The sequence below is a fragment of the Emys orbicularis genome, chromosome 12, assembly GCF_028017835.1.
Source record: "Emys orbicularis isolate rEmyOrb1 chromosome 12, rEmyOrb1.hap1, whole genome shotgun sequence".
NCBI classification, from domain to species: domain Eukaryota; kingdom Metazoa; phylum Chordata; order Testudines; family Emydidae; genus Emys; species Emys orbicularis.
Window position 1 is genome coordinate 51,326,660 of NC_088694.1, and position 26,509 is coordinate 51,353,168.

General features: G+C 52.0%; 1 pseudogene; it reads right to left on the reverse strand.

Moving 5' to 3' along the window:
• Positions 1-2,887: 2,887 nt before the first annotated feature.
• Positions 2,888-22,346, reverse strand: LOC135886381 (immunoglobulin gamma-1 heavy chain-like; annotated as a pseudogene).
• Between the last annotated feature and the right edge of the window lie 4,163 nt (positions 22,347-26,509).

Sequence of the window (26,509 nt, forward strand, 5' to 3'; positions counted from 1 at the left end):
CAGTCTCTTAGTGGACCTAACATTGGATTCCGTGTGCAAGCAGAGGTTGGTAATGGAAGGACAAAAGAACCTTGGGTCTAACATGCTAGTGAAAATGGACGGTATCTCTTTAAGACAGAGTCCAGAATTGGTATTAGTTAAGAATCTGAAAACTAGTGAACAAGCTAGTGTCTGTGTTGATGCAAATTACCTGACAGACAGGGGGAGAAAGACTTGCCCATAGCCATTAGCAAAGAGGACACACCCAGCCAGACAATGGATTCTGTTACACAAAAGAGCTCAGATTTTGACCCCCCAGAACAGGGAGGAAGGGAAAGACTAAACCTTGCAAATAAAAGCCACCTGTTAACCCTAAAATGCATGAGTTTTTTTTCCCTTCTCTTGTAGAAAAGTGATTAGATATCGGATGAGACTCCAGATCCATCTAATCCAGTTCCTACCTCCAACGGTAGCTGATGCTTCAGAGGCAGGTTGTTTGCATTGCAGTGTTGTTATAGCCCTGTTGGTCCCAGGCTATCAGAGAGACAAGGTGGGTGGGATAATATCTTCTATTGGATCAACTTCTGTTGGTGAAAGAGACACGTTCCTGAGCAACACAGAGCTGGTTTTCAGGTCTGGGAAAGGTCTGTGTAACCAGGACTGTCAGGGATACAAAACCATGCTGTGAAGTGTCCCTGTCCCCTGTTTGCCAGAAGCTGGGAATGGGCAACAGGGGATGGATCCTGTTCTGTTCATTCCCTCTGGGGCACCTGGCTTTGGCCACTGTTAGAAGACAGGATACTGGGCTAGATGGACCTTTGATCTGACCCAGTATTGCCATGCTTAATGTCTGATGTTTTCTGTGAATTCATCTAATTCGGTTTAAATCCAATTTTTAATGTTGCATTCCACAACATCCCATGGAAGGTAGTTCCACAAGCTGACTGTGCCTTGTGGGAAGTAGTAGTTCCTTAAATTTGTTTTACAGCTGCTGACTATTAATTTCATTGGGCGACCTCTAGTCTGGTGAAAGAAAGAAAGAAAGAAAGAAAGAAAGAAAGAAAGAAAGAAAGAAAGAAAGAAAGAAAGAAAGAAAGAAAGAAAGAAAGAAAGAAAGAAAGGGGTCAGATCACACAGCATTCGCTAATAGCTGGTTCATTTCCCTGCCCTGTTTACAGCTCTGAGAAAGCAACTGAACAAAGGAGCTCTGGTGTTTTCAGCTCCTTTCCAAGGGTTGGGGTTGGGGGTGTGACGTTATCTGGATTTTATTTGATTAAATTGTTTTTAAAGAACCACTGATCTTTAAGTCTAGTGGTTTTGTGGTGATACCAGGACTGCAAAACCTAAGGAAACTGCTTTTCTGACTTATTGTTAGCCAGTGTGGTGAAACAAAAGTTTACTTTTCTCTCTTGTTTGGTATATCTTATGGGATAATAACTACCAGTTTTAGGGTGTATTTGCCCTATTTCTCAGCAATTTGTCCTCAATTTGGTATTCTTAGATGTGACCCACCAAGGCATGGTTACAACCAGATCCCCAGTTAATGTGAATCAGGAGTAACTCAAGTCTAGTGGAAGCAGCTGCAGTGACTTTACGCTACCAGAGGATTTGGCCCCATGAGAAATTCGCTCCATCCGTTGCGTGTGATGCAAACCCCAGTGAGGGCAAGAGGATGAATCCCGTTGTCTCTGATGGGCACTGGATCAGTCCCACAATGCGCTTGTCTCCTTTACACGGACAGACGCTGTCCTGTGAGTCTGACACAGAGACGAGCCCCAGGAGAGCCAAGGTGCCAGGTCTCGGAGGAGAAAGCGACTCAGAACAGGACTCACTCCGGATTGGGGTTCACAGATGAAGCGAGGGATCTCTGCACCGGAGGCCCAGCCGGGCTGTGGGCAGGAAGGGGAGACACATATACAGTACCCAAACTGGGGTTTATATGGGCGACACATTCGAGTCTCTTCCCAGGAGCCTGTCGGACCCAGTTCATAGGCGCTACTGAAGGCTACTGGAGACTTTGCAGGAGAGACGGAGAGAATCTCCGGGCTTTTCCACATCCCCTCCGGACTCCACCAGCTGCACCTGCGACTGGACACTTGCGAATAAACAGACACTTAGAAAACAGGTGTGGAACAATACATTGTTTGCCTCTGCAATGTGTTCACGAGTGGGAAAATACCTTCCCAGGCTGCTACAGTGAAAACTAAATGGACCCAAAGATTCATTTTCCCTGGTCTGACTGAAGCAAGTTCTATGGGAGAGTCTCTGGGAACAGCACAGACCCAGGGGGCTGTGGATTGTCTCTCCGGGTGCAACCTGGGGGCTGGGATAGTTCCCCGGGCTCCCGGCGGCGTTGTGGGGATAAAGGCAATAACCGCTTGTGAAGGGCGGAGATGCTCCAGTGAGGGGCCCCACATCGGTTATAATGAACTAATCACCTTCCGCTGCATTAATGCGATAAACGTCCCAGTTTGCTGAAAGGGCCAGAGCCTCCCTGGTGTAAATCAGGAATAACTCGAGTCTAGTGGAAGCAGTTGCGGTGACTTTACACTACTGGAGGGTTTGGACCCAGAAGCAATTCGCTCCATCCGTTGGGTCTGATGCAAAGCCCAACGCGCTTGTCCCCTTTACACTGACAGATGCTGTCCTGTGAGTCTGACACACAGACGGGCCTGGGACAGCCAAGGTGCCAGGTCTGCGAGGGGAGAGCGACTCAGAACAGGACTCACTCCGGATTTCCCAGATGAAGCGAAGGATCTCTGAACCCGCAGGCCAGCGGGGCTCTGGGCAGGATGGGGAGACACGTTGCCCGGGAACAAAAGGGTTAAAACTGACAGGAGGTTTGTGTTACATTCACCTGGTTGCCTGGTTGCCAGGTCTCCTCTCTGAGCCCGGAGCGGTGTGTGTGTCACTGCTGCCCCCGCGCGGCTGCCGGGAGAAGGGCGATTCCGCAGCCTGGTTTTTGTATGATCACAAACCAGTTTCGTGTCACTGTGTCTCTCGCACAGTAATAGCGGGCGGTGTCCTCGGGCTTCAGGCTGGTCATTTGCAGATACAGCTCACTCTTGGAATTATCCCTGGAGATGGTGAATCGGCCTTTCACTGAATCAGAGTAATATATTGTACTCCCACTGCTGCTTATAAAAGCGACCCATTCTAGGCCCTTCCCAGGAGCCTGTCGGACCCAGCTCATATCGGAGCTGCTGAAGGTGAAGCCGGAGGCTTTGCAGGAGAGGCGGAGAGAGTCTCCGGGCTTTTTCACATCCCCTCCGGACTCCACCAGCTGCACCTGGGACCGGACACCTGGGAATAAAGACAGGCCATTAATATCGGTATAAAAACAGCGGTAACACAATATTCTTCTGACTCTGTCAGTTATTCAGAGGAGGAAAATACCTTCCAAAGCTGCTACAGCGAAAATTACAAGGAGCAAAAATCCCATTTTCCCGGGTGCTGGAGGGGAAAGTTCTCAGGGGACTGGCTGGTAACTGCACAGACCCAGGGGCTGCAGATTGTGTCTCCGGGTGCAGCCTGGCAGAGAGAGGCACAGATTTAAACAGGAAACTGTCTCCCTCATTTGCATGTTCCCGCGTTATAAGAGACACACACTCCTGCTGCCAGGGATCTGACTGACTCGCCCCAGGGCTCCGGGTGCAGGAGTCAGACTGTCCCGGCCTGTGTGTCTGTGCAGCGCCGGGCACAGGGCGCTGGGTCCTCCTGACACTTTCGGACCCCTGGGAGGAATGACCAGCTCCCTGCAGTGACTGTATTTCCTCACCCAGGAACTGAGGGCCTGGCTATTGTGAGGTGATGTTGGGGATTGGGGGGGACTCAGCTCTGGAGCCCCGTTCCACGCGCACAGGGGCCATGCAACGTCCGGTCAGGGGGGTCAGTGTCTGGGGAAGGGTCGTGTCCCAGGGATCCATTGGGCTGGACCACCCGCTGGAGAGGGAAGATTTCCCGTGGCGCTGGCAGGGATTTGGAATGGAAGCCCCTTTCCCTTCCCAGCTGTGACCGGCTACATTGAAATGATCCATGACACCAGGAACGTGATCTGAGCAAGCCTGGCTCGTGCTTTGGGCCAGGTGTGGGGCCTGCCTGTGGGTGCAGGTGGGAGAAGCTGATGGTGGCGGAGTCTGAGGACAGAGTAAAGGTTTTGCAGTGGAGCCACCCTGGGATTTGTGGGCCGAGAGTGGCGTGTCTGGGAGTTTTTCTTTAGGGGAGAGTCAAGGAGGATTCAGGCAACAGTGAAGGAAGATTATTATGCACCGCTGATGATATTTATATTCGTGTTTATATTCCTATTCCCAGTCACACTCCACTTCCAATTTACACTCGGATTGTAAACTCAGTGGGACTGAGAGAGCTTTTATGGTCTGTGTTTGTACCGTGCCTAGGACTGTGGGAGCCTAGACTATAATTTAGAATATAAGAAAGGTCAGACTGGGTCAGACCAAGGGTCCATCTAGCCCAGTGTCCTGTCTCCCGATAGGGGCCAGTGCCAGGTGCCCCAGAGGCAATGAACAGAACAGGGAATCACCGAGTGATCCACCACCTGTCCTCCATTCCCAGCTTCTGGAGACCCTAGGCCCTAGACCCACAACTAGCACCAAATCTATCACTGCTAAGTATCATCATTCAGATCATTTACTTAGTTAATTATTAATAAGCAATAAAGTGTAGACAGAAGTTTTCTCCTTGTTGTGTTTAAAGAACTTGTGTGATATGAAAGCTAGGTGTTTTTAAACCATCCCCACGATGTAATATTGAGAGATAACAACAAAAACATTTTCATTCCAAGACAAGTATCAGCATTCACGCTGAAACACAGATCTCCATTCCCATTACACCCATGTTCCCTTTCATAGCCCCACACTCATTCACACACACTGAAGAGAGAGAGAGAGAGAGAGAGAGAGAGAGAGAGAGAGAGAGAGAGAGAATGTTCTCGGGGAATGTTCCATAGACAGTTACACTGAAGGATACTCAGACGATGAGGGTGGGTGGGTGGCTGGCTCCATAATGCGCCATGGTACTGGGCTCTCAGACTGGCTGGAGACCACTTCATTGATGAGGCTAATAGAAGTGAGACAATGTACAGGGCATGCAGTCAAATAAATCTATAAACAGACACGCCACAGCTGTATAGCATTGACCAACGGGGATTGGGAAACAATCTTGTTCCCATTATAGCTGCCAGGGATGGTGTTTTCATGTCTCCTGCTTTCTATCCTCACACGGGAACTGAGAGGTGAACATGAGATTATTTGGGCTTCTGTTTGGCAGATAATAATTCCTTTTAACCCATATCAATGTCTGTCTAAGGGGACTGTTGTCTCCTTACTAAAACTTAGTGGGGTGTTTTGGTTGGTTAGCTCCCAGTACCAAAAGAAAGGGGAAGGGTGGATGGGGAAGCCAAGGATTGTGTTTGCACCTCTCCTGCTTTCTATCCCCACACGGGAACTGAGAGGTGAACATGGGACTATTTGGGCTTCTGTTTGCAGATAATAATTCCTTTTAACCCATATCAATGTGTGTAATAGAATATTTGGTGTGACGTTATCTGATTAGAATATGACCATATAGATCATTGTTGCAACCACTGTGATATATTTGCAGCAAATCTCTTAGATGGGCGTCTCCCATGGTCCATTGTCAACCGGGTATTTCTTGATGAACCACTTAATTTGAACAGTCCCTCCAAGATGTGCTGGCTAGTTGCCTTGTGGGCAGTACCCCAGGAGCCCACATTTGAAATCCAAGTATAGAGACAATATTTATATCTTCAAATACAAAATGATAAATGTGTTCAGATAGCATAATCATAACCAGCAAATCATAACCTTTTCATAGACCCCTCACTCAGCAACCTTTGTACAAGATTTCCTGCAAATATATAACAGTGTTTGCAACAATGATCTATATGGTGATATTTTAATCAGATAACATCACACACCCCTATTTGCATATCCCCCTCCTGGTGACACATAAAACCTCCTCACTTAGCGAGCCCAATTTACCTGCCTGGGGATTCACGGAGTGTCACAAAGAAGCGAGGAAGGATCATTCAGCTGGCAGGGCGCCCTCCTGGGACCCCGCAGGCCTAGGCTCGGTTCCCTGCCCTGTCCCAGACTTCTTGTGTCACTCGGGGGCAAGTCACCTGGGGCCGGATTTTTCTAAGTATTGACGCATCAAGCGGGATTTTCTAAAGCACTGCAGCGCCCAACTCCCAGAGTTGCACCTCAGTTCTCAGGCTGTGAAATGGGGATAACGGGACCTTCCTGCCTCACCGGAGTGTAGTGAGGATAGATGCGATAAAAAGTATGAGGTGCTCAGATCTGATGGTGTGTATCTAAGAGTGTGTCTCAAACTTTTTTTACTGGCGAACCCTTTCACACCGCACGCCTCTGAGTGTGACCCCTCTAATAAAATTAAACACACTTTTTAATATATTCAACATCATTGTAAATGCTGGAGGCAAGCAGGGTTTAGGGTGTAGGTTGACAGCTGACCCCCCATGTAATAACCTCCCGACCCCCAGTTTGAGACCCCCTGACTAAGGGTATGTCTACACTTCGAAATTAGGTCGAATTAATAGAAGCCGGTTTTATAGAAATCGGTTGTATACAGCCGATTGTGTGTGTCCCCACATAAAATGCTCTAAGTGCTCTAGTCGGCGGACCGCGTCCACAGTACCGAGGCTAGCGTCGACTTCCGGAGCATTGCACTATGGGTAGCTATCCCACAGTTCCCGCAGTCTCCGCCGCCCATTGGAATTCTGAGTTGGGATCCCAATGCCCGAATGATGCAAAACAGTGTCGCGGGGGGTTCTGGGTACATGTCGTCAGGCCCCTCCCCCTCCGTCACAGCAACGGCCGACAATAGATTTGCGCCTTTTTACCTGGGTTACCTGTGCTGACAACATACCACGGCAAGCATGGAGCCCGCTCAGCTCAGCTCAGGTCACCGTCACCATATGTCATCTGGGTGCCGGCAGACGTGGGACTGCATTGCTACACAGCAGCAGCAGCTAACTGCCTTTTGGCGGTAGACGGTGCAGCATGACTGGTAGCCTTCTTTGGCGATCTGGGTGCTGGCAGCCGTGGGGCTGCATTGCACCAGCCCTTGCCTTTTGCCTTTTGGCAGTAGATGGTTTATTACGACTGGTAACCGTCCTCGTCGTACAACAGTGGCTGTCAATCATGGGCACCTGGGCAGACATGCTCAGTCCATCAGTGGCTGGAACTCCATATGTACCCCAGTCCCCCATCCTGCTGCCTTCACAATGACGATGATGACTATCAGTTGTAATATGCCATTTTCTGCCAAGCGCCCTGTTGGATCATCGCACATTAGCAGAGTCTTCCCAGAGCAGCAGATCGTGCAATAGGCCTGAAGGCTACTGCCAAGCGCCCAGTATTTGCTGCCAAGCACCCAGAAGATGCCGAGGGCTATCAGTCATGCTGCACTGTCATCTTAAGATGTAAAAAATAGATTTGTTCTGTATTCATTTGCTTCCCCCTCCCTCCGTCAAATCAACGGCCTGCTAAACGCAGGCTTTTTAGTTCAATCTTTGGGGGGGGCCATTCTGTGTGACAGTTGTTTGTGTTTCTCCCTGATGCACAGCCACCTTTCTTGATTTTAATTCCCTGTACCTGTACGCCATGTCGTCACTCGCCCCCCCCTCCCTCCCTCCTTCCCCTGGTCTGTCAGATACTAGTTTTGCGCCTTTTTTTAGACCAGACGCCATAGCTAGCACTGGGATCATAGAGCCCGCTCAGATCACCGCGGCAATTATGAGCACTATGAACACCCACGCGCATTGTCCTGGAGTATATGTAGAGCCAGGACATGCCAAAGCAAAACCAGGACCAGCCGAGGAGGCGATTGCAGCACGGCCACGAGAGTGATGAGGAAATGGACATAGACATAGACCTCTCACAAGGAACAGGCCCCAGCAATGTGGAAATCATGGTGTTCCTGGGGCAGGTTGATGCCGTGGAACACCGATTCTGGGCCCGGGAAACAAGCACAGACTGGTGGGACCGCATCGTGCTGCAGGTGTGGGACGATTCCCAGTGGCTGCGAAATTTTCGCATGCGTAAGGGCACTTTCATGGAACTTTGTGACTTGCTTTCCCCTGCCCTGAAACGCCAGAATACCAAGATGAGAGCAGCCCTCACAGTTGAGAAGCGAGTGGCGATAGCCCTGTGGAAGCTTGCAACGCCAGACAGCTACCGGTCAGTCGGGAATCAATTTGGAGTGGGCAAATCTACTGTGGGGGCTGCTGTGATCCAAGTTGCCAGGGCAATGAGAGACCTGGTGATATCAAGGGTAGTGACTCTGGGAAACGTGCAGACCATAGTGGATGGCTTTGCTGCAATGGGATTCCCAAACTGTGGTGGGGCCATAGACGGAACCCATATCCCTATCTTGGCACCGGAGCACCAAGCCACCGAGTACATAAACCGCAAGGGGTACTTTTCAATGCTGCTGCAAGCCCTGGTGGATCACAAGGGACGTTTCACCAACATCAACGTGGGCTGGCCGGGAAGGGTACATGATGCTCGCGTCTTCAGGCACTCTGCTCTGTTTCGAAAGCTGGAGGAAGGGACTTTCTTCCCGGACCAGAAAATAACCGTTGGGGATGTTGAAATGCCTATCGTTATCCTTGGGGACCCAGCCTACCCCTTAATGCCATGGCTCATGAAGCCGTACACAGGCAGCCTGGACAGGAGTCAGGACCTGTTCAACTACAGGCTGAGCAAGTGCCGAATGGTGGTGGAATGTGCATTTGGGCGTTTAAAAGCGCGCTGGCGCAGCTTACTGACTCGCTCAGACCTTAGCGAAAAGAATATCCCCATTGTTATTGCTGCTTGCTGTGCGCTCCACAATATCTGTGAGAGTAAGGGGGAGACATTTATGGCGGGGTGGGAGGTTGAGGCAAATCGCCTGGCCGCTGATTACGCGCAGCCAGACACCAGGGCGGTTAGAGGAGCACAGCATGGCGCGGTGCGCATCAGAGAAGCTTTGAAAACGAGTTTTGTGACTGCCCAGGCTACGGTGTGAAAGTTCTGTTTGTTTCTCCTTGATGAACCCTCCGCCCCTCGCCCCCCACCCGGTTAACTCTACTTCCCTGTAAACCAACCACCCCACCCTCTCCTACCCTCCCCCCTGCGAGCACCACTTGCAGAGGCAATAAAGTCATTGTTACTTCACGTTCATGCATTCTTTATTAATTCATCACACAACTAGGGGGATAATTGCCAAGGTAGCCCGGGATGGGTGGGGGAGGAGGGAAGGAAAAGGACACACTGCAGTTTAAAACTTTAACTCTTATTGAAGGCCAGCCTTCTGATGCTAGGGCAATCATCTGGGGTGGAGTGACTGGGTGGCCGGAGGCCCCCCCACCGTGTTCTTGGGCGTCTGGGTGAGGAGGCTATGGAACTTGGGGAGGAGGGCTGTTGGTTACACAGGGGCTGTAGCGGCGGTCTCTGCTCCTGCTGCCTTTCCTGCAGCTCAACCATACGCTGGAGCATATCAGTTTGATGCTCCAGCAGCCGGAGCATCGACTCTTGCCTTCTGTCTGCAAGCTGACGCCACCTATCATCTTCAGCCCGCAACTTGCTTTGTTCATCCCACGATTCAGCACACCACCTCTCCTCTCGTTCATATTGGGCTTTTCTATAATCAGTCATTGACTGCCTCCACGCATTCTGCTGTGCTCTGTCAGCGTGGGAGGACATCTGTAGTTCTGTAAACATGTCATCACGTGTCCTTCGCTTTCTCTTCCTAATCTTCACTAGCCTCTGTGAAGGAGAAACATTTGCAGCTGGTGGAGGAGAAGGGAGAGGTGGTTAAAAAAGACACATTTTAGAGAACAATGGGTACACTCTTTCACGTTAAATTTTGCTGTTCACATTACACAGCACATGTGCTTTCGTTACAAGGTCGCATTTTTCCTCTTATATTGAGGGCCTGCCGGTTTGGTGTGAGAGATCACTCACGCAGTGCCAAGCAACAGATTTCGGCTTGCAGGCAGCCATGGTAAGACACAGTCTTTTGGCTTTTTTAACCTTCTTAACATGTGGGAATGGTTTCAAATAGTAGTGCTCTCATTTCCCATACCAAGCACCCGTTGGGTTGGCCATTTAAAATGGGTTTGCAATGTAAAAGGAGGGGCTGCGGTTTCCGGGTTAACATGCAGCACAAACCCAACTAATTCCCCTCCCCCACACCCAATTCTCTGGGATGATCACTTCACCCCTCCCCCCACCGCGTGGCTAACAGCGGGGAATATTTCTGTTCAGCAGAGCAGGAACGGGCACCTCTGAATGCCCCCTTAATAAAATCACCCCATTTCAACCAGGTGACCGTGAATGATATCACTCTCCTGAGGATAACAAAGAGAGATAAGGAATGGATGTTGTCTGCATGCCAGCAAACACCGGGACCATACGCTGCCATGCTTTGTTATGCAATGATTCCAGACTACGTGCTACTGGCCTGGCGTGGTAAAGTGTCCTACCATGGCGGACGGGATAAGGCAGCCCTCCCCAGAAACCTTTTGCAAAGGCTTTGGGAGTACATGAAGGAGAGCTTTCTGGAGATGTCCCTGGAGGATTTCCGCTCCATCCCCATACACGTTAACAGACTTTTCCAGTAGCTGTACTGGCCGCAATTGCCAGGGCAAATTAATCATTAATCATTAAACATGCTTGCTTTTAAACCACGTGTAATATTTACAAAGGTACACTCACCAGAGGTCCCCTGTGTGCCCTCAGGGTCTTCATTGAGTTCGGGGGTTACTGGTTCCAGGTCCAGGGTGACAAACATATCCTGGCTGTTGGGGAAACCGGTTTCTCCGCTTCCTTGTGGCTGTGAGCTATCTACATTTCCTCCATCCTCCTCTTCCGAACCCTCTTCCCTGTGTGTTTCTCCAGTGAGGGAGTCATAGCACACGGTTGGGGTAGTGGTGGCTGCACCCCCTAGAATGGCATGCAGCTCCGCGTAGAAGCGGCATGTTTGCAGCTCAGCCCCGGACCTTCCGTTTGCTTCTCTGGCTTTGTGGTAGGCTTGCCTTAGCTCCTTAATTTTCACGCGGCACTGCTGTGCCTCCCTGTTATGGCCTCTTTCCTTCATGGCCTTGGAGACCTTTTCTAATATTTTGCCATTTTGTTTACTGCTTCGGAGTTCGTCCAGCACTGATTCATCTCCCCATATGGCGAGCAGATCCCGTACCTCCCGTTCTGTCCATGCTGGAGCTCTTTTGCGATCCTGGGACTCCATCACGGTTACCTGTGCTGATGAGCTCTGCGTGGTCACCTGTGCTCTCCACGCTGAGCAAACAGGAAATGAAATTCAAACATTCGCGGGGCTTTTCCTGTCTACCTGGTCAGTGCATCTGAGTTGAGAGTGCTGTCCAGAGCGGTCACAATGAAGCACTGTTGGATAGCTCCCGGAGGCCAATAACGTCGAATTCCGTCCACACTAACCCAATTCCGACCCCCTAAGGCCGATTTTATCGCTAATCCCCTCGTCGGAGATGGAGTAAAGAAACCGGTTTAAAGGGCCCTTTAAGTCGAAAGAAAGGGCTTCGTCGTGTGCTTCGATTTAACGTGGCTAAAGTCAACCTAAACTCGTAGTGTAGACCAGGCCTAAGAAAGGTGTCAACTGGAGTTATTAGGCTCAGAGAGTGGAGGGCTGGTGGCCTTATCTGTTGGCTGCTCGCCTGGGGTCCTCATTCCCCTTTGGATACATCTGCTCTTGGGCTGATGGGCCCCAGCCATGACAAGCGAGAACAGAACACTGTATAGGCAGTGAAACTATGAAACCCGGACTTTCGAAAACAATATCAGAAACACAGAAAGGGATGTCTGGGGAGGAGGGGTGAGCAGGGAGCTGAGCGCTCTCGTCTCCTTTTTCTGAGAACCGGACACCGACAGAAACCTTTCAAATATTGGTTCTTGCCTGTCTGGGGCGGCTCCAGGCACCAGCACACCAAGTGCGTGCCTGGGGCAGCAAGCCACGGGGGGCGCCCTGCTGGTGGCTGTGGGGGCGGAAGTCAGGGAGCCTTCAGGGGCGGGCCTGCAGGAGGTCCGCTGGTCCCGCAAATTCAGCGGCAATTCGGTGGCGGGTACGCCGAAGCCGCAGGACCAGCGGACCTCCCGCAGGCATGCAGCCGAAAGCCGCCTGACTGCCGTGCTTGGGGCAGTAAAATACATAGAGCAGCCCCTGGCCGGACCCAGCCCCAGGTGGCACTGGTGCTAGAAACCGAGTCTCCAGAGATGGTGCAGGTAAGTTTCAGGGACTCTCCTGGCTTCACCGCCCCCACCTCCACCTCCTGCAGCTGCACCTGGGAGAGGACGCCTGGAAAGGGAAACTATAAATGATTCTTATCCCCTGGGGGAGGAGCAAGTGTGAGAATAAAACACCCTGAGCCTGAGCCGAAGGGAGTTAGGATCCCAACACCCACTGACTTCTCTGGGATCCGGGCACTTCATTCCTTTACCTCCCTCCCTTCCCCCCCCCCGCCCCCGCTATTGACAATCTGGGCCTCTGGAATTAATCCAGCAGCAAATCTCCCCACAGACACTCACAGGCAGGGGGCCCAGCATGGGTAGGAAGATCAGTAGCAAGTTCATAATGGGTGAAGATGGAAAATGTCCCCAGCGGGCAGGATCGGGCAGTTCTGTGTCTGGGGAGAGACTGAGGCTCATAGAACCAGGGGGGTTGTATTTAACAGGAACCCCCAGAAACAGGAGTTTGCATGCAGGTTTCACAGCATGGGTATAAAAGATGACAGAGTGTGAACTCTGAATACACATGGGGATCTCTGGCTGCGCTTGAGGCTGTGAACTGACTTCCGCAAGGGGGCTGAGAAATCTGAAATGGTCTAAGAGATTTATTTGGGTGCCCAAATTCCATTCAAACTCAAGGGGGTTGGGCACCTAACTCTCACTTACCTTTTTGAAATATCACAGCCACATTTAATTTCAATAGAACATTTTTTAGGACTTGGGAACATTTGGGGACATTAATGGAACCTTTTCTGTGACAGCAAAGTCTGGAATTTCCAATAGCACCCAAGGGAGCTAGGAACCATCTCCAGTGGACATTCACTTGGATATAGGCGCCCTTAAATCCTTCTGCAATTACATGCTCTAAAGAGCAGGGCCGGCTCTAGGATTTTTGCCGCCCCAAGCAAAAACAATTTTGGCCGCCCCCCCCCATTTTTTAATTACCCCACCCCCGGCCCTACCTCAACTCCTCCCCTTCCCCAAATCCCCAGCCCTGCCTCCTCCCCCCAGGCTCTCAAGCCTAGGAGGGAGGGAGGGAGGGAGGGGGAGATCCCGAGCGGCCGCGGCGCGCGAAACAGCTGTTTCACGCACCGCTGCTCCCCCTCCCTCCCAGGCTCTCAAGCTTTTCTGTGTTTCTGATATTGTTTTCGAAAGTCCGGGTTTCATAGTTTCACTGCCTGTACAATGTTCTGTTCTCGCTTGTCATGGCTGGGCCCCATCAGCCCAAGAGCAGATGTATCCAAAGGGGAATGAGGACCCCAGGCGAGCAGCCAACAGATAAGGCCACCAGCCCTCCACTCTCTGAGCCTAATAACTCCAGTTGACACCTTTCTTATGGAGCTGCTGCTTCTCTCTGCATGATCCCAATAAGCCCTACCAGGCTTCCTCCCTGAACCCGTACTAGCCCACTGCCCTCAGCGCCAACACTTGGTAGTTCCCTGGAATTAAGGGCTGCAGGTTGAGTCCTTTATCTCCTCGGTCTCTATAGTAAATTGCTGGACCTATACTGCCAGCTGGATCTTTAGTTTCATCCTTGGACAGCAGCAGAAATTCTGGACTGTGATTGTCACTTGTGAGGTGAGTTCCTCTATCCATGAGGCCCCTGTGAAAATGCCAACCCTGCCCCATGTTTCCAGGAGCAGCTGAGCGGGGTTTCTTCGGGAACTGAGCGATCTCTGCACCTGAGGCCCATCGGGACTTGGCGTATCAATGGGTGACATTGGCTGTGAATTATAGGGTTACAAACTGACGGCAGGCGTTTATTCACCCCTGTAGGGTACTGGGGGGGAAGTTCTCAGGGGATTGGCTGGGATTGGCATGGCCATAGGGGGAGGCAGATTGTCTCTCCGGCCGGGTGCAGCCTGGGCAAAGAGAGAGACAGATTTAAACAGGGAATTGTGGCTTCTATATGCATATCCACCTTGTTATAGGAGACACAAATTCTGTTGTAATTTATTATTTTTCTTAGCACTCTAGGAGAGGGTTTCCGGCTATCAGTTACTGGGGAGGGTGTGTGCTGGACCATGCTCAGTGCGGTGGGCTCCTGAGTGTATTTTGGCTAAGAGAAAAATAACAAAATAAAAGATTCCCTGTAAGAGCAGCATTCCAGAGACTCGATTTTACGTCCTGTTTCTATTCCCTTTACTTAGTGATGGAAGATTCTCAGGTCCAGGCAGAGTTCTGCCGTATAATAGGGCTGGGACACCCGCTGGCGCTGGGAGAGAGTTGGGACTGAATCCCCTTCCCAGCAGTGACCGGCTCCACTGAACTGTGCGGTGCCCACAGGGGAATGTTCCCCGGCAGGTTTAGCCATACAGAGAAGGGGCCAATTGCTCGTTGCTTCGCTCCCTGGAGATCCCCCGTTAACACCAATGGGAAGAGCCGTTTGCGTGAGGCGAGCAGCTGCTAGACACTGGGGTGGGGGACGTATTCAGGACATTAAAGAGTTAATCTGCGATGTCAGAGTTTTCAGTCCTGACATCCCTTCCCCCTCTTGCGCCCAAGGCAGGAGAGTTTTGCTTGTGTCATTGCTGCCCCCATGGGGCAGGCGTGGGAAGTTCTGCAGCTCTGGTTTTTGTATTAGCATCGACAGTGTTAGGCCTGGTCTACACTAGGAGTTTATGTCGAATTTAGCAGCGTTAAATTGAATTAACTCTGCACCCGTCCACACAACGAAGCTATTTAGTTCGACATAGAGGTCTCTTAAATTCGACTTCTGTACTCCTCCCCAACGAGGGGAGTAGCGCTAAATTCAACATGGCCACATTGAATTAGGCTAGGTGTGGATGGAAATTGACGGTAATAGCTCCGGGAGCTATCCCACAGTGCACCACTCGGTTGATGCTCTGGACAGCAGTCCGAGCTCGGATGCTCTGACCAGCCACACAGGAAAAGCCCCGGGAAAATTTGAATTCCTTTTCCTGTCTGGGCAGTTTGAATCTCATTTCCTGTTTGGACATCGTGGCGAGCTCAGCAGCACTGGCAACGATGCAGAGCTCTCCAGCAGAGGTGGCCATGCAATCTCAGAATAGAAAGAGGGCTCCAGCATGGACTGATCGGGAAGTCTTGGATCTGATCGCTGTGTGGGGCGATGAGTCCGTGCTTTCGGAGCTGCGATCGAAAAGACGGAATGCAAAGATCTACAAGTAGATCTCCAAAGCCATGACAGAGAGAGGATACCGCCGGGATGCAACGCAGTGCCGCGTGAAAATCAAGGAGCTGAGACAAGGCTACCAGAAGACCAAAGAGGCAAACGGACGCTCCGGATCCCAGCCCCAGACATCCCGTTTCTACGAGGCACTGCATTCCATCCTAGGTGCGGCCGCCACCACTACCCCACCACTGACCGTGGACTCTGAGGATGGGATATTGTCGACGGCCGGTTCCTCGGAGATGTTAGCGGACGGGGAAGATGAGGAAGGAGATGAGGAGGACGAGGCAGTCGACAGCGCTTACAACGCTGATTTCCCCGACAGCCAGGATCTCTTCATCACCCTCACGGAGATCCCTTACCAACCCTCCCAAGGCGTTAACCCTGACCCTGAATCAGGGGACGGATCAGTCGGTAAGTGTTTTAAACATGTAAACATTTATTTTGATCAGGTCAGGAATGGAATATTAACAATGGGTTTTTCATGATTACTTTGCCCTAGGCGCTTTACTTTTTAGTCCTTGCCAGTGCAACTACTGCAAAAGTATCTCAAAATGTCCGGTTTTGCATGATTACTTTGCCCTAGGCGCTCTACTTTTTAGTCCTTGCCAGTGCAGCTACTGGGAAATTGTGTCAATATGTCCGGGGATAGAGCAGAAATCCTCCTGGGACATCTCCATGAAGCTCTCCTGGAGGTAATTTGAAAGCTTTTGCATTAGGTTCCTGGGGAGAGCAGCCTTATTGTGTCCTCCATGGTAGGAAACTTTTCCATGCCAGGCTAGCAGCAAGTACTCCGGGATCAGTGCCTCTCACAGCATGGCCGCATACGGCCCCGGTTTTTGCTGGCATTCACGCAACATACGGTCTTTCTCTGTGTCCGAGATCCTCATCAGAGTGATATCACTCATGGTGACCTGCTTTAAATTAGGGGAATGTTAGTACTGGGACTGATTGCCTGTTCCTTTCCATAACTGTAACCGTCGGTTTACAGCCACGCGGTGGAGGCGGGACAGGGGCAGCATACAGGGATCTTTCCCGGGGACAGCCACGAGGGGGGTGGGACAGGGGCAGAGTTCATGCTGGCCAGATTGCCGGCAGCAGGAACTGGCCAACGCTAGGGGCACTGCTTTGAACGTGAAAGGAGGGCACTGCTATAAATTAAGCTTTCAGCAGCCAAAAGTCTACGGCTTACCATGTCCGCCTGCTAGCCGAATTCCGCTGTCCTGCCCTGCTTGTGTGATCTGTACTCCAAGACCCCAGGCATTGAATGCGAAGGCCGAAAATTCGACCTTGTCCTGAGTGCGCATGTGATAGGTGCTGTGCATGGTCTTGTTCACAGAGAAAGACTATGTTCTTTGTTCACAACAAAATTTATCTTTCTGAGGAATTCACTCCCTTTTTCCCATCCCACAGCTGCGACTGTCTCCCGACCTACCCTGGCATCACATTCCCAGAGGCTAGCGCAGATTAGGCGTAGAAAGAAAAGGACACGGGATGACATGTTCTTGGAACTTATGGGCTGCTCCCAAGCCCAGGCAGCCCAGCAGACCCAGTGGAGGGAGAACATGTCCCAAATCCATCGATCACACATTGAACGGGAGGAGAGGTGGCGGCAGGAAGACCAGCAGGCGACTCAAACGCTGCTTGGACTAATGAGGGAGCAAACGGACACGCTCCGGCGCCTTGTGGATGTTCTGCATGACCGGAGGCAGGAGGACAGAGCCCCGCTGCAGTCTATCTCTAACCGCCCTCCCCCGCCACAAAGTCCCATCCCTTCCTCACCCAAGGTCCCAAGAAGGAGGGGCGGCAGGGGCCGTGAAAACAGTCACTCCACCCCTGCAGACTGCTCAAGTACCAGACGGCTCTCATTCCCAAAGTTTTGATAAGTCCTTTCCTTCACTCCAAAAGCACCTCACCCAAGCCCCCTTCCCAGTGTCATCCCCTAACTGTGTAGTTCTTAATAAAAAATATGTTTCTGTTCATTACTGTTTCCGTCATGTTCTTTTAGAGGAGAGTGTGTTTGAAGGGGGGAAAGGGGGTTCGTAATTGGAGAGGACAGTCACCTTTACCAGGGTACAGACGCGGGGGCAGGTTCAGCAGCAGGTCACACACACATTGCAGTCACTAGGCACCCTGGTAAGTCTGGGAGGTGGTTTTCATGTTCTGTGTGGCGGGGGGCTATGTGACTTTGTGGCGGGGGAGGGCGGTTAGAGATCTTATGCAGCAGTCCTTATCCTGGATCACAGAGCCACGCAGCAGGGGATCTGTAACCGTCCTCCCCCTGCCACAAAGTCACATAGCCCCCACACACAGAGTCCCGAAAAGGAGGGGTGGCAGGCTCCGTTGAAACAACCAGTCCACCACTGCGGACTGCTCTAGGAGCAGGACAGGAGCCTTTCATTCCTCGAGTTTAGAAGCGTCCTTTGCATCACTACACTACACCCACTCCCCACCACAGTCTGCGTCCCAGTTTCAACCCTTTACCACGAAACCCTTAATAAAGAAAATGGTGTTAATGAACAAAGTTCCATTTATTTTATTTTTAAAGGTGTGTTGGAAGGGGGGCAATGGGGTGAAGGGGGTATGTAACTGGAGAGGATAGTCAACATTAAGTGGGTAAAGAAACGGGGGCAGGTTCAGCTTCTCTTTAAACAAACTTAATAGTCACAGGTGACCCTGCTCACTGTGGAACCTAGCTTTCAAAGCCTCCCGGATGCACAGCGCATCCCTCTGGGCTCTTCTAATCGCACGGCTGTCTGGCTGGGCGTAATCAGCAGCCAGGCTATTTGCCTCAACCTCCCACCCCGCCATAAAGGTCTCCCCCTTGCTCTCACAGAGATTGTGGAGCACACAGCAAGCTGCAATAACAATGGGGATATTGGTTTCGCTGAGATCACAGTGAGTCAGTAAGCTTCTCCATCTCCCCTTGAGACGGCCAAAAGCACACTCCACCACCATTCTGCACTTGCTCAGACGGTAGTTGAAGAGTTCTTTTTCAGTGTCCAGGGCGCCTGTATAGGGCTTCATGAGCCAGGGCTTTAGTGGGTAGGCTGGGTCCCCGAGGATCACTATAGGCATCTCCACATCCCCAACAGTTACTTTGTGGTCCGGGAAGAAAATACCTTCCTGCAGCCATCTAAACAGACCAGAGTTCCTGAAAACACGAGCGTCATGAACCTTGCCCGGCCATCCGACGTTGATGTTGGTAAAACGTCCCCTATGGTCCACCAGTGCTTGCAGCACCATTGAAAAGTAGCTCTTTTGGTTAATGTACTGGCTGGCCTGGTGCTCCAGTCCCAGGATAGGGATGTGAGTTCCATCTATAGCCCCACCGCAGTTTGGGAATCCCATCGCGGCAAAGCCATCTATGATGACCTCCACGTTTCCCAGGGTCACTACCTTTGACAGCAGTACCTCAACGATTGTGTTGGCTACTTGCATCACAACAACCCCCACGGTAGATTTGCCCACGCCAAAGTGGTTCGCGACTGACCGGTAGCTGTCTGGCGTTGCAAGCTTCCAGAGGGCTATGGCCACTCGCTTCTGGACACTCAGGGCTGCTCGCATCCGGGTGTCCTTGCGCTTCAGGGCAGGGGACAGCAACTCACAAAGTTCCAGGAAAGTTCCCTTACGCATGTGAAAGTTTCGCAGTCACTGTGATTCATCCCAGACCTGCAGCACTATGCGGTCCCACCAGTCCGTGCTTGTTTCCCGGGCCCAGAATCGCCGTTCCACAGCATCAACATGACCCATTGCCACCATGATGTCCACGGCGCGGGGTCCCATGCTTTGCGAGAGGTCTGTGCCACTCTCAGACTTAATGTCCTGACCGCGCTGCAGTAGCCTCCTCGCCCGATTTCTCAGCATCTGCCTCTGAAAAAGGTGGATGATAAGCTGCGAGGTGTTGACAATGGCCATAACTGCAGTGATGGTCGCAGCGGGCTCCATGCTCACAGTGCTGTGGCGTCCGCGCTGTCACTCACCAGAAAAGTGAGCGAACTGATTGCCCGCCGGCGCTTTCCGGGAAGGAGGGCGGGAGTGACGGTGGAATGACGACAGTTACCCAAAAGCACCCTCGACACATTTTTTTCCCCAGCAGGCATTGGGGGCTCAACCCAGAATTCCAATGGGCAGCGGGGACTGCGGGAACTGTGGGATAGCTGCCCACAGTGCACCGCTTCCAATGTTGATGCTTGCCCCGTTAGTGTGGACTCACAAAGTCGAATTACTGTTCTTAGTGTGGATACACACGTTCGACTTTGTAATATCAGTTCCACTAATTCGATTTAAGTAAAATCGAACTACTCTCGTAGTGTAGACGTACCCTACAATGGGCTTTGGATCTGGGCCCAGCCTGGCAGAGTGACATTTGCTGCCTTCACAACACAGTAACTTTACTAGAATAGGTGGATGTTCCGTCTCCCCTTCTGACAGATATTTTATGAATCAGACCCGCTACCTATTAGTTTATCACCCTACTGGCCTTACAGTCATCATCCCTTTTGTGAAAAATTCACACCAGCTCATGTCCGGAGATTAAGATTTTTTTTGTATATTTGAGTTTAAATTACTCCTCTGGTTTCTGGTTTCTTTCACTGGCACAGTACGAATAAATGTCTTTCTTGATATTGTTTTTGTCAATATTCTTAACCCCCTTTACATCCTTGATCCTTTCCCTTTTCTTCTTTGTCATTTTTCTTGCTGTTTGTTTTCTTCCTACAGATACAACATCCAAAACTATACTAGACATTTTACAAAACAACTAAAACACGATTCCACTATCTATCTATCTATCTATCTATCTATCTATCTATCTATCTATCTATCTATCTATCTATCTATCTATCTATCCCCACACACACCCTCTATCTATCTGAGATACATATATATGGATAGACCTCTCTCTCTCTCTGCCATTTGGTAATGACTGGATGTATTCACATATTTAATGGTGAAATGCTTGGAAGTCATATACGTTTAAGTAAGCGGATTGCTTTTTTCCATGAGATCTGGTGTGTTTCACTGATTCTTGTGATTCTTCTTTCTGCAGTATCATGTTGAGAGAAAAAAAAATAAGAAGCTGTCTTGAACTACTGTGTTTTCACCTACGCTGCATTTTCTTTCCTTTTACAGGGAATGTAGGTGGGAGAACCTCGTTGATCTGAGTTAATCTGGCTCTGTGTCACTGTGTATCCCCTGGCGCAGTAATAGGTGCCGCTGTCTCCGGATTCCATGCCTCTCATTTCCAAATGCACCTCGCTTTTAGAGGTGTCCCTGGAGATGGTCAGTCAGTTTTTCAGAGACTCCTGGTAGTATTTGTCTTCATCCCAATCCACAGCGGATAACCACTCCAGGCCTTTCCCTGGGGACTGTCAAACCCAGCTCACCCCATACCCGCTAGACGTGAGAGAGAATCCAGACATGGAGCAGGTGAGTCTCAGGGTCTGTGAGGGCTTCACCTGGGCTGATCCGGTCTGCAGCAGTTTAACCTGGGAACGGACACCTGCAAAGAGCAAGGAGAAATCTCAGTCAGAGAGAGGATCAGCAGCGGGATCGGTAGAGACGGGAGGCTGCTCAATCCTAGGTACTTACATGCTACAATAGCAAAGAGAAGAAGAGAGAGAAGCAAAGTTTTCATCCCACACCCGAACACAGCCACTCTATGAACTTCATACCCTTGTATCTCAATGCCTGTACTTTGACCCATCAACCTCTTACCCCCAATCGGGAATATTGCAGATTGTGGATTCCTTATGCCACCCGATCTTAAACCAAACTTTGCACCCTCGATAAGCTGTACGTTATTCCTTGATAACCAGAAACTTCTATGCTCAAACCCTGTTCACTTTTTTCTTAACATTATCTTAATATTTTTTTTTAAATTGGCCTCAGAGATCTCATTGAGAGCCTCATGCAGATACTGGGCAATCTGCTTCCGCAGCTTCTTTGGCAGAGCTGCTTTGTCCCTTGTCCCATTAAGGGTAACGTTCCCTCACCACTGTGATGTCGGGGGGGGGGAGGGGCAGCATTGCTGCAAGCAGACAAGCCGCATAAGGGCCAGGGCAGAAGCCATTGTCTTGCTGAAGATGATATCTTGCTCCCTTGCTCACCCTCAGCAGCGAGATATCTTCAATGATGAACACAGCCTGTGGAAAACGTGTGGCCAGTGTTGAGTACTGGGCCTCCTGCAGTGTTGGCTCTCCCCAAGACACATGGGCCCAGAGTACAGTAAGGCCTGGGAACAATCAGTCCCCCTGCCCCTGTGGCTTCTCACCATTTCAGGGGTCTTGTGGCTTATGTGCGCTCGACTTGTGATAGGTATGTGAATTGTGCTTGTGCTTAAGATTGGCTGTATCATTGCTCTGTCTAGTGTTAACAATGGTCCCTCTGTAAAATGTTGCATTTTGGCTTCACAGAATCAATTTTGGGATCCCATTGGTCCTTGTTAACACTGGCTGAACGGCTGAGCAGACTCAGGAAGCGGGCTCGAAAAAGTAGCGATGACCTTTTGCATTAAGTTATGCAGCAGGCTGCTGCTGAAAATAAAAAAAAATGTAGCAGTGAAGGGACCTTGAGAGGAGGGAACAGAAGGAGAATGCAGAGCAGCGGAAAGAAGACACGGAGCGGCTCCTAAACATTATGGAGCGCCAAGCGGACTCAATCCAGGGGCTCCTAGCACTGCATACGGAGCAGCTCTGTGCCTGATCTCCCCTGCATCCAGCATCCCAAAACTCTTTCCCTTGCACCTCCAGGTCACCACCAACACGGTTTGGTGACTATCCTGTCCCCTGTCACCCCCTGTTCCTTCCCACACCTGTTCCTTCACCGTCCAGCCCTGGAGACTCCCACCATTACCAACGGCACTCAAGCCGGTCGGCATGCAGTTTATCCCGGATGACGTGCAGCAGCTGTTGCATGGCACTCCAGACAGCAAGCCTGCATATGATACCCGGACATACGCAAATCTGTAAATGTTCCGGGGTGCCCCTACCTCCCTTCCCCCATCCTGCACGGTGGAGATGTGTGACCAGAGTGTGTGACCAGAGAGAAGGACTGTTGCAGTAACAGGGTCCCCCGGGGGATCGCAGCGAGCGGTCCCGGGGTGGAGGAGTCTGCAGCTCGACCCTGGCAGAGAGGTGGTGACCTGAAGAAGGGCTGGCACACTAGGGGTCTCCCGGGAACAGTGGAAAGCGGAGAGCACAGGCTGGCGAGTGACCAGCCGGAGGATGTATGCTAAACGCCTCAAGAGTGACCTGGTGGAGCTGTGCAGGCAGAGGGGGCTGCACATTGGGAGGTCCACCAAAGAACAGCTAATTGCCCAGCTGGAGGAGAGGGATCGCTTGGATGAACAGAGCCCTGTGCCTGAGGGCAGCCGCCCGGCGGATGCAGCGTGGGCCCCGGGGCCTGACATGGCTGGGAGGGGTCAGACTGCTGCCGAGGACATCCCGAGACCCGGCCTACCTATACCTAGGGGAGGGGTTGGGGGAAGCCCAGCGAATACCGAGGGCACCCTGACCCCGGCGGCCAGCAGGGGATCGTCCCGGCGGAGCTCCCCATCCCAGGAGCGGATGCGACTGGAATGTGACAGGGAACTGAGACTGAAAGAGTTCGAGTTAAGGCAGCAAGAACTGAAGCAGGAGCCGGAAGAGAAGGAGAAACAACTTCAGCATGAGCAGGAAGAGAAGGAGAAACAACGTCAGCATGAGCTGGAACTGGCCAGGCTGAGGAGCAGTGGGGCCCTGGCTGCAGTGAGTGAGGGGGGACCCAAGACTGCAAAGAGCTTTGATCAGTGCTTCCTGGCCCAGAGTAAGGAGGGGGAGGACATGGTTACATTCCTGACGGCCTTTGAGTATACCTGCGAGCTGCTCCAGGTTGACCGTGCAGACAGGCTCCAGTTTCTCATCCCCTCACTGGACTCCAGAGCCAGGGAGGTGTACAGCTGACTGAAAGGGGCGGAGACAGGGGACTACGAACTGTTCAAAAAAGCCCTGCTCCGCGAGTTTGGGCTGACCTCTGAGATGTACCGGACAAGGTTTCGGAGTCAGCGTAAAACCCGTGAGGTCACATACCTACAACTAGCCAACCGGGCGCAGGGGTATGCCCAGAAGTGGACAGCTGGAGCCCAAATTAAAGAAGACCTGCTTGACCTATTTGTACTGGAGCACGTGTATGAGCAGTGCCCATCTGACCTGAGGCGATGGTTGATGGACCAAAAGACAGAGAACCCGCAGCATGCAGGCCAGCTGGCTGACGAGTTTGTGAACAGTCGGGCAGGGGATAACAGGGAGGAGTCCCAAAGGAGCAGGCCCACCACAACGCAGAGAGAGGGTCACCATGGGACCTCCCAGTGGGGAAATATGGAGAACCCCCACCAAAGGGAAACATCCAGTGTCAGGTCCATCCGAACCACTCGAGGGGACCCGCGGAACGTGGGCTGCTATCACTGTGGCCAAAGAGGCCACATACGGGCCCAGTGCCTCAGGCTCAGGGACACACTGAGTGGACCCAACCCACAGAGGGTTGACTGGGTAGAGACCCAGTCGGACGAGGGGCAGCATTCCCAGGCCAGGGGGGCTGGCAGCGTACCACCTGCTAAGGAGGGAGGAGAGCTCCAGGTCAGCTCCTCTGGGGGGCTGGATGCTCCAGACTCAGGGTTTTTGGTTTACAGGGTAGGTGCGGGGCGGTCCCTGCAGAACGAATACCTTGTTCCCCTAGAGGTGGATGGGAGGAAGGTCAATGGATACTGGGATACAGGCGTAGAGGTGATGCTGGCCCGGCCCGAGGTGGTGGCCCCAGATCGGGTGGTGCCCAACACCTACCTGACCCTGACGGGAGTGGGAGGGACCCCAGTCAAAGTGCCCATGGCGAGGATACACCTGAAGTGGGGGGCCAAGGAGGGCCCCAAGGACGTAGGGGTACACCCATATTTGCCCACTGAGGTGTTGATGGGGTGGGACCTGGAGGACTGGTGAAGCAACCCCCAGGGTGCCCTGGTCGTGACCCATTGTCAGAGCCAGCGAGGAGCACTGCGCCCTGACAGTGGGGAGGGTACCTTGCCCAAGGCGCAGGACCCTAACCCGGTGAGGAGGGAACACCCAGGGACACAGCTCAGAGAGGCTGTAGCCTCAGACTCAACCGGCGAGAGAGAGCAGGTGGCCATCCCTGTCCCAGCTGCTGAGTTCCAGGCCGAGTTGCAGAAAGATCCCTCCTTGCGGAAGTTAAGGGACCTGGCCGACCTCAGTGCGGTACAGACCATGGGGAGAGGGTGCCGGAAAAGGTTCCTGTTGGAGAAAGGGTTCCTGTACCGAGAATGGGCTCCCCCAGGGAAAATGTAGTCAGGGGGAATCAGGAGGCAGCTGGTGGTACCCCAGAAGTATCGCTGCTAGCTGCTGTACCGGGCCCATGACAGTCCCCTCTCAGGGCACCAGGGAACCTGGCGTACCCAACAGAGGCTGCTACAAAACTTTTACTGGCCTGGGGTCTTTATTACTGTCCGACAGTACTGCCGATCCTGTGACCCCTGTCAGAGGGGGAGGAAGGCCTGGGACAAGTGGAAAACGGCCTTAGGACCCTTGCCCAGCATAGAGGAGCCTTTCCAGAGGGCGGCCAGGTTAAAAAGGGGGGCTCTGAACCAAGAGAGCCCGAATCACCGACCTCCAGACTGGAACGCTGGGAGAAGACCCCATCCCAGTTGGAACCCCAGGGGTATTGGGGTGGGAAAAAGGCACGGGCTGCACAAACGCTCCCACATGCGAACTACGAGTGTCATCGAGCACCCCTGACCTAAGGGGGGGCATGAAACTGGAAGGGCCTGGTGTAATTCTCACCAAGGAATGGGAGGGATGTTGGAGCATCCATGGGAATGTGGGTAGGTTCGAACTTCCCCAGGTCACTGGCTAAAGTGACCCTGCTCAGTTCGGTCTCGAAGGGGGGAGAGATGTGACGAACTGGGACTGTTCTTACTGTGGTCTTTGAATGCTGACAGGGGAGTGTGGCTAGGATAGTCTGCATTGGGGGATGGGAGACTGACCGAGGGAGAATACCTGAGCATGTAACATGAGAACCCAGGAAGGGGTTAGAGGCCAGGTGACACCTTTGCCCGGGAAACTGAACAAAGGCTGGGGAGAGAGTTCAGAGCTGGCTGGTGACATGGCTGGGAGGCAGACGGGGCTCTGACCTCCCAAGGGGCTAGGGTGCCCTGGGACCCCAAAATGGACCTAACTGAGGGGGTCCTGTTGTCTGTGCCTGCAAGACCTGTCTTGGACTGTATTTCTGTCATCTAAATAAACCTTCTGCTTTACTGGCTGGCTGAGAGTCATAGTGAATAGCAGGAAACCGGGGGTGCAGGGCCTTGTGTCCTGCCGCACTCCGTGACAGTCAGGAACATGGTCTAAAACAGAGCTTGTAGGTACAGAGAACCAGACCCCTCAGCCAGGTCCATTTTGGGGCCCAGCGAGGCAGACAACCCCGTCTACCCTCACTTCCTGTCCCCAGCCAGCTCCAAACTGAAGCCCCCGTCCAGCCCCTCCTTTCTGGCCTTTGTCTCTTTCCTGGGCCAGGAGGTCACCTGATCTCGTTGTTCACCTTTATCTATCCCCTTGCAGGGGGGAAGGGCCCCGGCCATTTGTTGCCAGGATACAGTGTGTCAGCCATTTATGCACACTGGAGACTTAAGAAATGAAACTGAGGCACCCACACAGTATTCAGAGGAAACATTAAGAACAGTCCCACTTCATCACAGCAGCCCGTCTCATTCTCGTGCCCCGTGGTGTATTGTTTGTGGACTTGCTGCCCCCACGCGTCGCACCGGAGAATGAGATTCTGCAGCTTGGGCTTTTGTATTAACACTAATTGGTCTTGTTTCACTGTGTCTCTCGCACAATGATACGGGGCGGTGTCCTCGGGTCTCAGGCCGGCCATTAGCAAGTACAGCAGGTTGCTGGAAGTGTCTTTGGAGATGGTGAAGAGACCCCGGACTGAAGTGGGGTAATATGTGCTGCTCCCTCCGCTAATTCCTGAGACCCACTCCAGGCCCTTCCCAGGAGCCTGTCAGACCCAGTCCATCCAGTGGCTGCTGAAG